Source organism: Monodelphis domestica, chromosome 8 (assembly GCF_027887165.1).
Source record: "Monodelphis domestica isolate mMonDom1 chromosome 8, mMonDom1.pri, whole genome shotgun sequence".
NCBI classification, from domain to species: domain Eukaryota; kingdom Metazoa; phylum Chordata; class Mammalia; order Didelphimorphia; family Didelphidae; genus Monodelphis; species Monodelphis domestica.
This window is the reverse complement of record NC_077234.1, coordinates 111,288,999-111,301,860: the sequence shown is the minus strand read 5'-3', so window position 1 is coordinate 111,301,860 and position 12,862 is coordinate 111,288,999.

The following is a 12,862-nucleotide window of genomic DNA, read 5'->3' as shown; positions in this document are numbered from 1 at the left end:
ATATAGATTATCTTGACAATTTCATTTCATTTTTTCAGGGGAGAGGATAGTAAGAATTGAGGATAGAAGGAGTACAAGTATCACTACAACCCAAGGAAACTCATTCTATTTGGTGACCATTACAATTGTTAGAAATTCATTCTTTCACATTTATCCTAAATCTTTATTTTTATCACTTCCACCACTTGCTCCTTGTTCTAGATTGTGGGACCAAGGGAATCAAGACAAATCTCTAATCTACATCCTATAAAAATATCTCCTTAAAGATTTAGAGACAAGTATTGTGTTCTCCATGTTGTTCTGTTGTACAGACCAAAAAATTCTCTTTAACAAGATAATATAGTATGAGCCCATGTTGCTCCATCATCTTAGTTCCTATCATTTTGATTCTCTCAAGATTAGTTTCTCTTCTAAAATATCTATACTACATAATGTTGTACAACATTCCCAGGAATTTGAAGTAAAGATATGAGTAAAAATATAACCTGAATTGTTAGATTTTCTGGGAATGCAATTTTTTTCATAGTTTTGTTAGGAACCCTTTTCAACTTTTGCAATAAAGGACTATTCTTATAAATGCTCCAGAGTTCTTCCCACTTTGTTCCAAACAGAGATCATTATTCCCACATTTTGATTTTACAGCAGCAGAAAATTGCTTACAGCAAAGAGAATTCAGCTGTCTGGCTCACTGTTGTGCCTGCTGTCCTCTCTGTGTAAGTCACAACTTAAAAAAACATTTAGGATTTTTATTCATAGCCTGTTCCCAAATTGACAGGTGGTTTATTTCCTTTCTGATCAGCACTTAACATGACTATTATACCTCACCCCCTCTATTAATATTTGGGAAGTATATCAAGAAAATATCTTAGCCTGGTTCTTCTAAATCTGGTATAAATTTCTATACTTGAAGATTTTGCCTTTGAATCCTATGGTAGTGGTACTTCCATAGGGAGAATTATATTTTCAACAAATTACTGATTCCCATCGTCAACTCATTTCTCAGCAACTTTACTCTGGTTTCTGGTTTACTAACTTGAACTTATTTTCTTTTTGTTCTTTTAATACATCTCCCCACCCTTTTCCCCCCTGGCATCTATAATACATTTTTGAATAAAGTTAAAATTTTTGCTGTGAACTTCTTACTATAATTTTGTCTTAAGACTTCATTTGCCAATATCAAGAAAGAAGATTTCTTTCCAGATCTGACTATGATTCTTAGAGAAGCAATAAATGGGAAAAGCAATATTTCATACCAAAAATAATACACACACATACAATATATATATACATTTATATTATATATTATACATAATCATATATGTATATACACACACATATATATATATACATACATATATATATATATATATATATATATACAATCTCCATGTCCATCTTTCTGATCTTTCAATCCACACACACACATACAGACAAACACAGATAGATGATCCATAATATGCAGCAGACACAGGCCTTGCAAATTTGTCTTTAAGTACTAATTTCTAAGCTCATCAAAACTAGAAGTTGGTCATCATTATTATAATAATCTTAGACAACAGGACAGCTAGATGGCTAAATGGATAAAGAGGCAGGCCTAGAGATGGAAAATCCTGGTTTCAAATCTGGTCTTAGACACTTCCTAGGTGATGCTGGGCAAGTTACTTAGCCCTGATTGCCTAGTCCTTACCCCTATTATGTCTTAGAACTGATAGTTAGTATTGATTCTAAGACAATGGCAAAGATTTTTTTAAGTAAAAACAATCTATTACAATATTTAATAATCTTCTCCATTCCACTTTTTGGGTGGAATGTAAGTTCTATGTATGAACAAGAGAGAACAACCTCCTAAAAGTATATCATTTCCCCATGATCATAACAGATAACAAATTTTCAAATTAGGATTTGAACTCATTTTCTTTTTAAAATTTAATTTAATTTAATTTTTATTTTTTGAAAAATATATTTAGTCATTTTAGAACATTATTCCTTGGTTCCAAGAAATTATATTCTTTCTGCTATCCCCTACCCCCCTTCCCATAGCTGACTTGCAATTTAATTGGATATTACATATGTCCTTGATCAGAACCTATTTCCATGTTGTTGATGTTTGCACAAGGATGATCATTTAGAGTCTACATCCCCAGCCATATCCCCCTCGACCCATGTAATCAAGCAGCTGTTTTTCTTTGGTGTTTCTACTCCCACAGTTTTTCTTCTGAATGTGGATAGTGTTGAACTCATTTTCTTGACTTCATATCTAACACTAAACCAAGCTAGCATTTATTATAACGAGTCATCTTATATTGAAATTGAGCCTCAAATATGAAGACAAATATGGTCAGAGGAAACCTAAGGTGACTTGTGATGTGGAATTATGAGAACTGAACAGTGGGAATATTATATGACGATGACTCAAAGGAAAATACATCTGAAGGACAAAAGAACTTTTATCAATACAGTAATGACTTATGACTCCTGTATACAAGTGATGAAACTTAGGGCCCATCTCTTGTCATGATAGGGACTAGAAATTTAGAATGAAGCATACATTTCCAGATATTTCTAAGGTATGGCTTTGTATTTTGAATCTGTTTTTTTAATATATACTTTTTAAAATAGAGGGCTTATTTTTCCCAAAGTGTTTGAGTTCTTTTAGTCAGGTGTAAAGTACTGTGAGGGGAAAAAGGGGATAAATTTATATAAAGGTTGGACTGTATTATTTAAGAGTGTGGTCACCAGGAATTTATATTAATTCCAAAGAGATTTATTTACAATTTATTTACAAAATGTGGAAAGAGTGAAGTAACAAAAATCAGAGAGAGGATAGGATAAGATATCTAGCCTAAGCACTAAAATAAATATTAACTTCTGGCCCCTAGCCCCAAAAAATCAGACATGTTTTGGATGGGGTTAATATTTGCCACTTGACCAATTAAAAATTATTTGAAATTGTCCAGTTGGATTTTTATGTCTACCTGCTTTTCAGCTTTAATTTTTCATATGGTAGCATTTCTTGTCACAATATTTTGGAATATAAAAATAAAATTATCTAAGAACATGAGAAATAGGAGGCATTATGAAACCTTTAAGGTTCCTAATTGTGTAGAAGTCAAAAACTTTTCATGTAGAGTAACATCCATTTAAAAAAAATTATATATACATATACATAAAATTTGTTAAATTGCTTATAATTCTAGTTTTAATCAGTAGATGGCACTAATGCCTGGGGGTTAAAGTCAGGGTGTGAAAATTAAAGGTAAGGGTGTAGTTCTTTTAAGGATGTTACACCTTGATTTGATTAACTCCTTGGTTAGAGTGTGAGAGAGGAAACCTTCTGTTTTAGGCTAAGTATAGGAGGGGCAACAGGATGCAGCTGACTCACCCTCAGGGTGAAAATGCCAGAACCATGTGCTTCTCTCATGTGCTTCCAGGGAACAGCTTCGAGGCCACTTTTTTTTTAGTTGACCACTTGTCAAAAAGGTTTTTATGAATTCCATTTTTACCTTATTTGGGCTGTGAAAGTCTCTTAGGGTAAAGAGGACCAGCTTTTTGTTGTTGTTGTCGTTACTTTAACACTACTCTTTTTAATTGATTTCTCCAGGTTTTACTTCTCACTTAAGTTAATCCTAGAGACAGTGGGGTTTGGAAATAAAAATAGATTTTTCTGTTGGGGCAGTCGGAGGACTATTTTTCCCAGGTTTTTGCCCTCATAGCTAATTAAAAGACAAGGAAATGTAGCTAAAAGATAGAATTTTCCCCAGGTTAGACCTCAGGGTCTAGCCCCTAAGATCAAAATCAGCTGTGATATAATTATTTTTAAGGGGAAAAAGAAAAAAATTGAATTTACCTCTTACAGCTGATATATATAAATTCAAAATAAGCTATTAAAAGCTGACTTGAGGGATAGTCACAAAAGTAAGGGAAAAGTTAAGAAAAGTGGAAAGATTGGGTGTATTTCATCAAAACAAATGTGTTCTGCTAAATAAAATGTAAGGGGGGAAAAGGGGTTAATTTATATAAAGATTGTAATGTATTAATTAAGAGTGTGGTTGCCAGGAATTTATAGTAATTTCAATAAGATTTATTTCCAATTTATTTACAAAATGTGGAAAGAGTGAAGTAACAAAAATCAGAGAGAGGATAGGGTAAGACATCTATCCTAGGCACTAAGTAATTTACTTCAGGCCCCTAGCCTAACCAAGCAGGGAGAGTTGGTTCCTAGCTGGCTTCAGCAAAGCTGAGGACCTGGGGAAAAACTCTCTCAAGAGGCTAGTCTCTCCTGAGGCTAGTTTCTTCAGAAAATATCCAGGAAAGGAGTCAGCTCTTTCACTTATCACGTGTCAGTCTAACAGCCTCATCAGGAAGAGAATCTCAGGTCTAGTCAGCAGATTTCTCCTTCAACCTCCACTCCAAAGAATGAAGAAGTGATCACTCCTTTTAAAGACACTTCTTTTGCATCACTTCCTGTGTCTGCCTCCACTTTTTATATGGACAAATCATATTCTAAAACCTTGCTTAGCACTTCCCAGGAGGCAATCAGTTAATTCTGATTCATCTCTCATTATTGCACACTTAATGATTAAGTGGGATGTTTATACTTTATGTGATTAGATCTAAAAATGGGCAGATCTTCCCACTCAACTTTAAGTAGGGTGTTCTAAAAATAGGTATGGGTTACAATTTAATCTACACAGTACAAAAGTTTATATAAATATAGATATAGATATAAATATTTCTTTCTGTGGCTAATGATCCAAAACACATTTAATTAATCCTCATATAGCATTTTCTATAGTTCTTTCACCCTCACCTCCCAAATCTTCCTCCTAAAATGTAACTCCTAGCACTATGCAAATATTCTAGATCTTATATAATAAAAACAAAGATAAATTTGAAATCATTGCATCCTCAAACTTATTAAATTGATTTACCTTAAAATCATATCAAAATTTTCATTCCTCTCTCAGCTTATGTTGAGCTTTCAATGTATTTTAAAAAATCCAACCTCTTGTTTGTCAAATTAAAAGTTGCATAGACACAGCAAACTTTTTTGCTTGACCTTAACCTTTATTATCTCTATTTGTTTTATGTACATCTTTTGCAAAGTTTTCTATCTGCCTAATAGTTTATGAATTTTATAATTAATTTCTGAGTTTACAAATACATTTATTCTGTACATCAGGGCAACTACTCTTTCTATTTTTCTAGTAAATATAGTATTTTGCCAATAGGTACTTTTGAAATTTTGTTGATATCCTTTCTCCAGTAATTTAATTAAAATTATTAACCCTTGGTGTGAAATAATTAAAGGTCATTTTCTTTCTGAAATTATTATTTTTCATTGTCTTTCATTTGTTTGAAGAGATCATCATGAAAATATTTCTCCTGCATGTCATTTGTTTTTTTTTTTCTAATTTTATTTCTCATAGTTGTATGCTAACTTTTATCTTTGCTTTAAGGAGCCTGATAATACATAGACAGATAATTCAGGAACATGTCCAATAGAAGTAATAAGTGTAATGACCTACATATTACAATATAATCACTTTCATTTGGGGGAATTGGGAGTGAGTTGTTTCCTGAGTTGTGTTTGCTATGATGAGTACATATAGGCAGATAGATAGATTTTATACAAATATGTGTTTGTGTATCAAAGTATATATAGTATTTAAAATGTTTGATGTTGTAGAAGTTTGTATGATATAAACCTTTAGTCTCATTATTTATTCCTAAACAAATTATCATACATTTCTTTATATCATCTATTCCTATCTTTTTATTGATGTTACCATATATCAATGTATAACCACATAACAACATTTTATTTTAATGTCTTTTGTCAAATCAAATTCTTTGCAGAATTTTTCTATATAATTTTTTTCAAATATGTATTGGTGCATAAAATGTAATTATTCTATGCATAATGTTATTTTTGCAAATTTTTTCATGAGTTCTATAATATAAGATAGACAAATTACCTATGAAATGATGTTTTCTATTGCCTTTTGACACAGTATAAAAACTTCTGTCAAAACTTAATTTTCTTCCCCAAAGAAACATATCTTTATTTTTGTTTTTACATACAAGAATATCAAGCTATACAGTATTTATTGGTTCAAATTACTATTTCAATTATTTTTATTTTCTCATTGGAAAAAAATTCCCACATTTAGAAATGAGCAGTTCAGTTAAAGTTCATATATAATCTAAAACCTAAGTGATTCTAATGTTATAATTTTCCTCATTTTTTCATAATACTACATCCACACACATATACATATATATATATATAAGCATAGTCATGTGTGTATATGTATGATATATGTGTAGTTTGTGTACACATATATGTGTAAATTACACATGGGAATATTGATAGAAATATCTCTATACACATGTATATGTGTATAAAGAAAAATAAGCAAAAGAGTAAATATAACTGGTAAGGTTTATCACATAAAATATATTATGAACTTCTAAGATAATTTAAGGTCAATAATGAATATATGGTCAATGTATGGAAAATATATTACAAAAAGAAAATTTAATTCATATATATCACCTAAAATTATACTCACAAATAGTCAAAAAAGTTGTAAAGTAAAATAGCATTGTTCTACTAGTTCATAACCATGGGCTTTGCTAAATTAATTTAAAATAATATAAATCAATCCAAGAGATCTTATGGAAATATTAATGAACTGATTCATTTCTTGTATAATTACAGAATTATATATTATATAGTTTGTGTAATAGAGCAGTACACAGTAAAAATTATTAAAATATCAGATATATTACTTCCATTGTTGGGAATATAGCCTGCAAATATTATTAAAAGTAGCTCTAAAATGAATGAGCTATTTAAAGTTTTCAGTAACAACATTTATTATTATTAAAGGCAGTTGGACAAGTAAAAGAATCACAAACTCCAATAATTGCGGTATATTAGTGGAATAGAATGCTACAATATAATCACAAAGGCAAAGGAAATGAAACTGTGGAAATACCTTTATAAAATAGTATAGAAATGAAAAAAAATTAAGAACACATAGGTCAAAACTTTGTAATGGAATAATTCATAAAAGCAAATAAAGGAACAAATAAGCTTCAAAGAGATGGAGTGTGACTAAAGGATGTTTTATCATTTGGAAGCCATTTGCTAAGACTTTAGTTGAAAAAGACATTTAATTATAGTGCTATTCTATACTGGGGTATAGCAAATCACTTAACACGAAAGTATTATTAGCACCAATAAAAGTCAGAATGAATTTAGATAAATAATAAATTATAAAACAACATTTAAAATCTATATTGCTTGTGAGAAATAGTGACCAAACTAAAATGATGAATGTCTGCTCAAAATTAATGTCTGCTCAAAATTAACAGTGATGATTTTATTGTTGCATGTTGTAGTAGTCTCTCGGTAACCGAGGATGACGATTGTCTTTGTGCATTTTTGTGCACAAAGACCCTTGTGTATGAAGATTTAACTGGAAAAGTCCATGCACAGAGATAGTCCCACTCTCTCGGCGTTGGAAGCCTGGGTTCAGTGGCACGAAAAGTCATTACACCTGGAGACTTCCTCAGCTGCATTGGATGACCATGTTGTCCTTTGTGCTCCAACATGCCCTGAGCACTCCATAGTGCTTTGCTGCATTGCCCTCTCAGCCATTGAACCTTCTTATTGCTTTCTTCCACCTGTTCGGCCGAAGCAGTCTTCACATGCTGGGTGAGCAAAGCCCTGGTTCACCAGGGGTCAATGACCCAATGGCTACTCTCACAAGGTTTAGCCGGCCTGTCGAAGCCGTTGCCCAGGGTGTGGCCACTGCCGCATGCTAGCAGCTACTGGGAGCCACAAGTGAGAACTGGGTGTCAGGTGAGGGTCAGAGGCACAACCCAATGCTTACTTTGCTTTTTTTGTTGTTGTTGTTGTTACATAAGAGTAACTATTTTGGAAAGAGGAAAAATAGCAAAAAATGAATAGTCAGATACAGAAAACATGGAATAAATGATAAGAGATTAACTGTCTTGTTACTCTTTTTCCCTCTTTTTTAATTATCTTTGGATGATTCTCTTGAGTTCTGTGCTTGGACATCAACTTTTCTGTTCAGGTCTGGTCTTTTCTTTATAAATTCTTGGAATTCTTCTATTTTGTTGAATGACCATACTTTCCCCTGTAGGAATATAGTCAGTGTTTCTGGGTAGTTGATTCTTGGTTGTTGACCTAGTTCCCTTGCTTGATGGAATATCATAGTCCATGCCTTTCGCTCCTTCAGTGTAGATGTAGCCATATCCTGTGTTATCCTCACTGTGGTTCCATGGAATCTGAATGACTTCTTGGCAGCTTGTAATATTTTTTCTTTGGTCTGATAGTTCTTGAATTTGGCTATAACATTCCTGGCTGTTGTCAGTTGAGCATTAAGTAGAGGAGGTGATCTGTGGATTCTATCAGTCTCTACTTTTCTCTCTTGTTCTAGAATATTGGGTAAGTTTTCTTGTGTAATTTTCTGTAGAATGATGTCCAGGATTTTTCTTTTGTCCTGGTCTTCTGGTAGACCAATGATTTTTAAGTTGTCTTTCCTAGAACAATTTTCTAAATCTTCTGTTTTGTGAATATGGTGCTTCATATTTTTTTCAAATTTTAAAAATTCTTTTTTTTTTTTTATAGTGTCTTGTTGCCTCATGAGGTCACTTAATACTAGATGTTGTATTCTGGATATTAAAAACTGGATTTGATCCCTGGCATTTTAGTCATCCTTCTCCTTCTGGTCTGATTTTCTTTGGAGGTCATCTTTTATCCTCTTTGCCTTAGCTCTCATGTCCTTTGCCTCATTTTCAAGCTGGTTGATTTTGGTTTTCAAGACACTATTTTTTGTTTCCAGATGACTTGTCTTAGTTTTTAATTTATTTTCTGAAATGTTACCAGCCTCTCTTAATTGTGTTTTGAATTGCATTTTGAGTGATTCCAAATCCTGTATTCAATTCACTGAGATCTCTGATTTATCGTTTGCTGATCCCTCCCTCTCTGCTCCTTTTGCTTTTTGCTCTTTGCCTGTACAGAAGCTATCTATTGTAATTTCTTTCTTCTCTTTCTGTTGTTTGCTCATATTTACCCCCTTCTTTACTCCCCATATTTGTCTGTGCTCCTCTAGCTCTAGCTCCTCTGATTTTTTTATGGTTTTGGGGTTTTCTGTCAGTCTCCACTCTTGAAGCTTTGACAGGAGATCTCTCCCTGCAGTTTGTGGGGGAGGGATGTTGGAGTTTGAGCTTCCCTTTCCTCTGGAGGCTTTGATTGGATTAAATTAAAGTCCAGTAGTCTGTGAGGGAGGGGTGTTGGAGTTTGGAATTCCCTGACCTCTGAAGACTTTTGATGGGATTAAGTTCAGCTGGATATGCCCTGAGGCTAAAACCTCCTGGAAGGCTATAGCAATAAGGAGGGTCTCAGCCCCTGTGACCAGGCTACCTGCTCTTCACTCCCTTTCCAGCTCCTTCCCCACTACCTATGTTCGACACTCTGAGCCTTGCATAGCTCTTCCTGCAAGGTACACCCTTCATACCAGCACCTTTGCCCTCCTAGAGTTTCCTGCTGCCTCTGGAGTCTTAGAGCTCTAGGTGGGGCAAGAGGATGTGTCCTGGGACCTTCCTTCTGCCTTCCCCTTATACCCAAGTATTCTCGGATTCTGCCTTTTTTTGGGGGGGTACCTTTTGGATTGAGTCCAGCAGGAGCGGTTCCTTGGCTCTGTCCTATTGTTAGGTTTGATTTTTAGTCCCCTAGCAGCATTCAGTTTGTGATCGGTAAGGAAGGGTTTTCAGAGTCTGAACTTCTGCTGCTTCTAAGCCACCATCTTGACTCCACTTCCCAATCAATCTTTTAGTTGTTATGCCTTTCAAATAAATTGCAATTTTTAAATATTTCTATATATTTGCCCCCCTAGTTTGCATTTTAAGAAGATATTTTAATTTGATTTGACTTTCAATATATATTTTTTTATCTTTCTAATTTGTTTTTATTTTGGAAGTTGCATGCCAAAGATTCTGTTCCTCAGTAGTTCACTTGCTTAAAATGAGGGAAAATCAACAATTTAGTTGAAGATCTATTTTCATTCTTTCATAAATGAATAGGTATAAAGACAATGTTCCTTGTTTTATAAAACTTCTTGAATTTTCTTTTTCATTGATAACTTTTAAAAAATAATTTTAGTACTGTGTATTTGACAGTTTTCCTGACTACTCTTTAAAAATTATAATTTGGTTCTAACGTTTCTACATGTCAAATTTCTGAGTTCTCCTTAGTAATGTACTATGGATCTGATAGTTTTTTATCTTTCTCCATGATTCATAAGTTTCTAGGGAATTTTTATGATATTTTAAAACATGATATTCATATTATTAAATATGTTTCTTTGAATTATTGATAATTCTCATGATTTACTGAATTTCCAGTATATTCCATGTAGTGCTGACCAGCATATGGGAAGAGGAAGACATGCCCCCAGAACTCAGAGGTGCCGCCATCATAACCTTATACAAGAACAAAGGCACACGAGCAGCCTGTGGCAACTACAGAGGCATCTCACTACTTTCCACTGCTGGAAAGATCCTTGCCTGTGTTATACTCAACAGACTCCTGTCATGTGTTTCAAAGCAGAACCTGCCTGAATCACAATGTGGCATCTGACCAGATCGTAGCACCATTAACATGGTCTTCACGGTGAGGCAAATGTAGGAAAAATGCCTTGAGCAGAACTTGAGTCTCTACATTGTCTTCATATATGTAACTAATGCGTTTGACACAGTGAACAGGGATGCATTGTGGGTGATCCTTAGCAAGCTTAGTTGCCCAACAAAATTCATGAAACTGATCCAGCTCTTTCATGTCGACATGACAGGGGAAGTCCTATCTGGTGGAGAGACTTTCGATTGCTTCAACATCTCCAATGGCATGAAACAAGACTGCTTCCTCACTCCGTTACTATTCAACCTATACTTCACCCAAGTATCACGGCATGCTGTGATGGATCTAAACTTGGGCGTTTATATCAAATACTGTCTGGATGGCTCAATATTTGACCTTTGCCACAATACTGCAAAAAAAAAAGACAACAGAGAGACTCATCCTGGAAGCTCTCTTTGCAGATGACTGTGCTCTCATGGCCCACCAAGAAAATCATCTCCAAAACATAGCGAACAGGTTCTCTACTGTAAAAAAATTGTTTGGCCTGACCATCAACCTCAGCATAACAGATTTGCTGTTCCAACCCACACCAGGGAGGCCAACTAACCAGCTGTGCATTAAAATCAAGGGCACTCAGCTTTCCAACGTCAGCATTTTCAAGTACCTGGGCAGCACCATTGCCAACGATGGGTGCCTAGACCACGAGATCAATGCTAAGATCCAAAAGGCCAGCGGGGCACTCGGGTGGCTGTGCTCCAAAGTCCTCCAACACAGCGGTGTAAGCACTGCAATGAAGCTCAAAGTGTACAACGCAGTGGTCCTCAGCTCGCTCCTGTACAGTTGTGAGACATGGACACTGTACTGAAAGCACATGAAAAAGCTGGAGTAATTCCACAAACTCTCTCTCTGGTCAATCATGAAGATCCGATGGCAGGACCGAATCACCAACCAGGAAGTCCTTGACAGAGCCAACTCCACCAGTATTGAAGTCATGGTCCTCAAAGCCCAGCTACGATGGTCTGGACACGTCATCCACATGGATGGATTATTTTTCCAAATAGTTGATGAAATACTGAAGTTAATTTTTCTTTGAATGGATTTGGAACAATTCACCTGTGAATATATCTGGTCATGTGGCCTCTTTCAAAGGGAATCTTTAATAGTTTGTTTAATTTATTTTTCTTCTCTAGAATTTTAAAAATATTATCTTTCTTCTCTTGTTGATAGAATGTACTAGGGGGTTGATCTTTAAGGATTATGGTGATGTGGAATCAGATCTGCCATCCTCCTCCCTTCTCTCCCTCTTCCATTTTCCCTCCTCCTTTCTCCCTCCCCCTTCAGTTAGTCTTTTCAGTTGGTGACACTGGAAGTCAGATCTGAGTGAGTTTCATGATATATCTAATAGATAACTAACTCTTTGAATAGTTATAACAAGGGGTTTATTTAAGGAAAGAGGTAGGAAAAGAAAATTGGGTGAGAGAGAGTGTTTACGGTTTCTCTGATCTTAAAATAATCCTAAATTAAAGAATAATATTGTAGTCTTGAATGAGGGATGTGGCTAAGAGGACTGTGGATCTTTAAGTCACTTTCAGATACATAAGAGAGAAATCAGTAAGAAGAGGATCTTCTCAGTCCTTAGTCCTTCCTGTCTCAGGAGAAAGAGAGAGCTCCAACAGTTTGGATGATTCCTTTCAACAGTCTCCCTCCAGTCACTTTCTTTTCCAGAATGCCCCTTCATTGACAGCTTCTACAAACCTTACTCCTTTGGCTCTGTTGCAGGTTTTCTCCAATTTACTCATTCACAATAAGCATCTTATATTTTATAAATATTAATATATTTTACTTAGATTATCAGATATATTGGCCAACAGCAGTGAAACCCAATGCACACCCTGTAAATTCCCAAGGAAGTCTGCAGTAAGACCCAAAATCTCAACAGGAGGCAGTCAGAGCTGTGTGCCTAATCTGCGTATACCCAGAGCTAGACACCCTAATCCCCAGCAAAGACAGTCCTCAGGGTGCTTCTCTGTGGAGGAGGCCAGACCTAGCTAGTCATTATCAAAGTTCAAGGTAGAGTCCCAAGGCAAGGCAGTTCATAGTGTACCTGAAATGATCAAACCCTGAATGAGATCAAGCCCCTGCATAAGCCGGAAGTTAGACTTTGAACCCCAGCAGAGGGTAGGTCTGAGC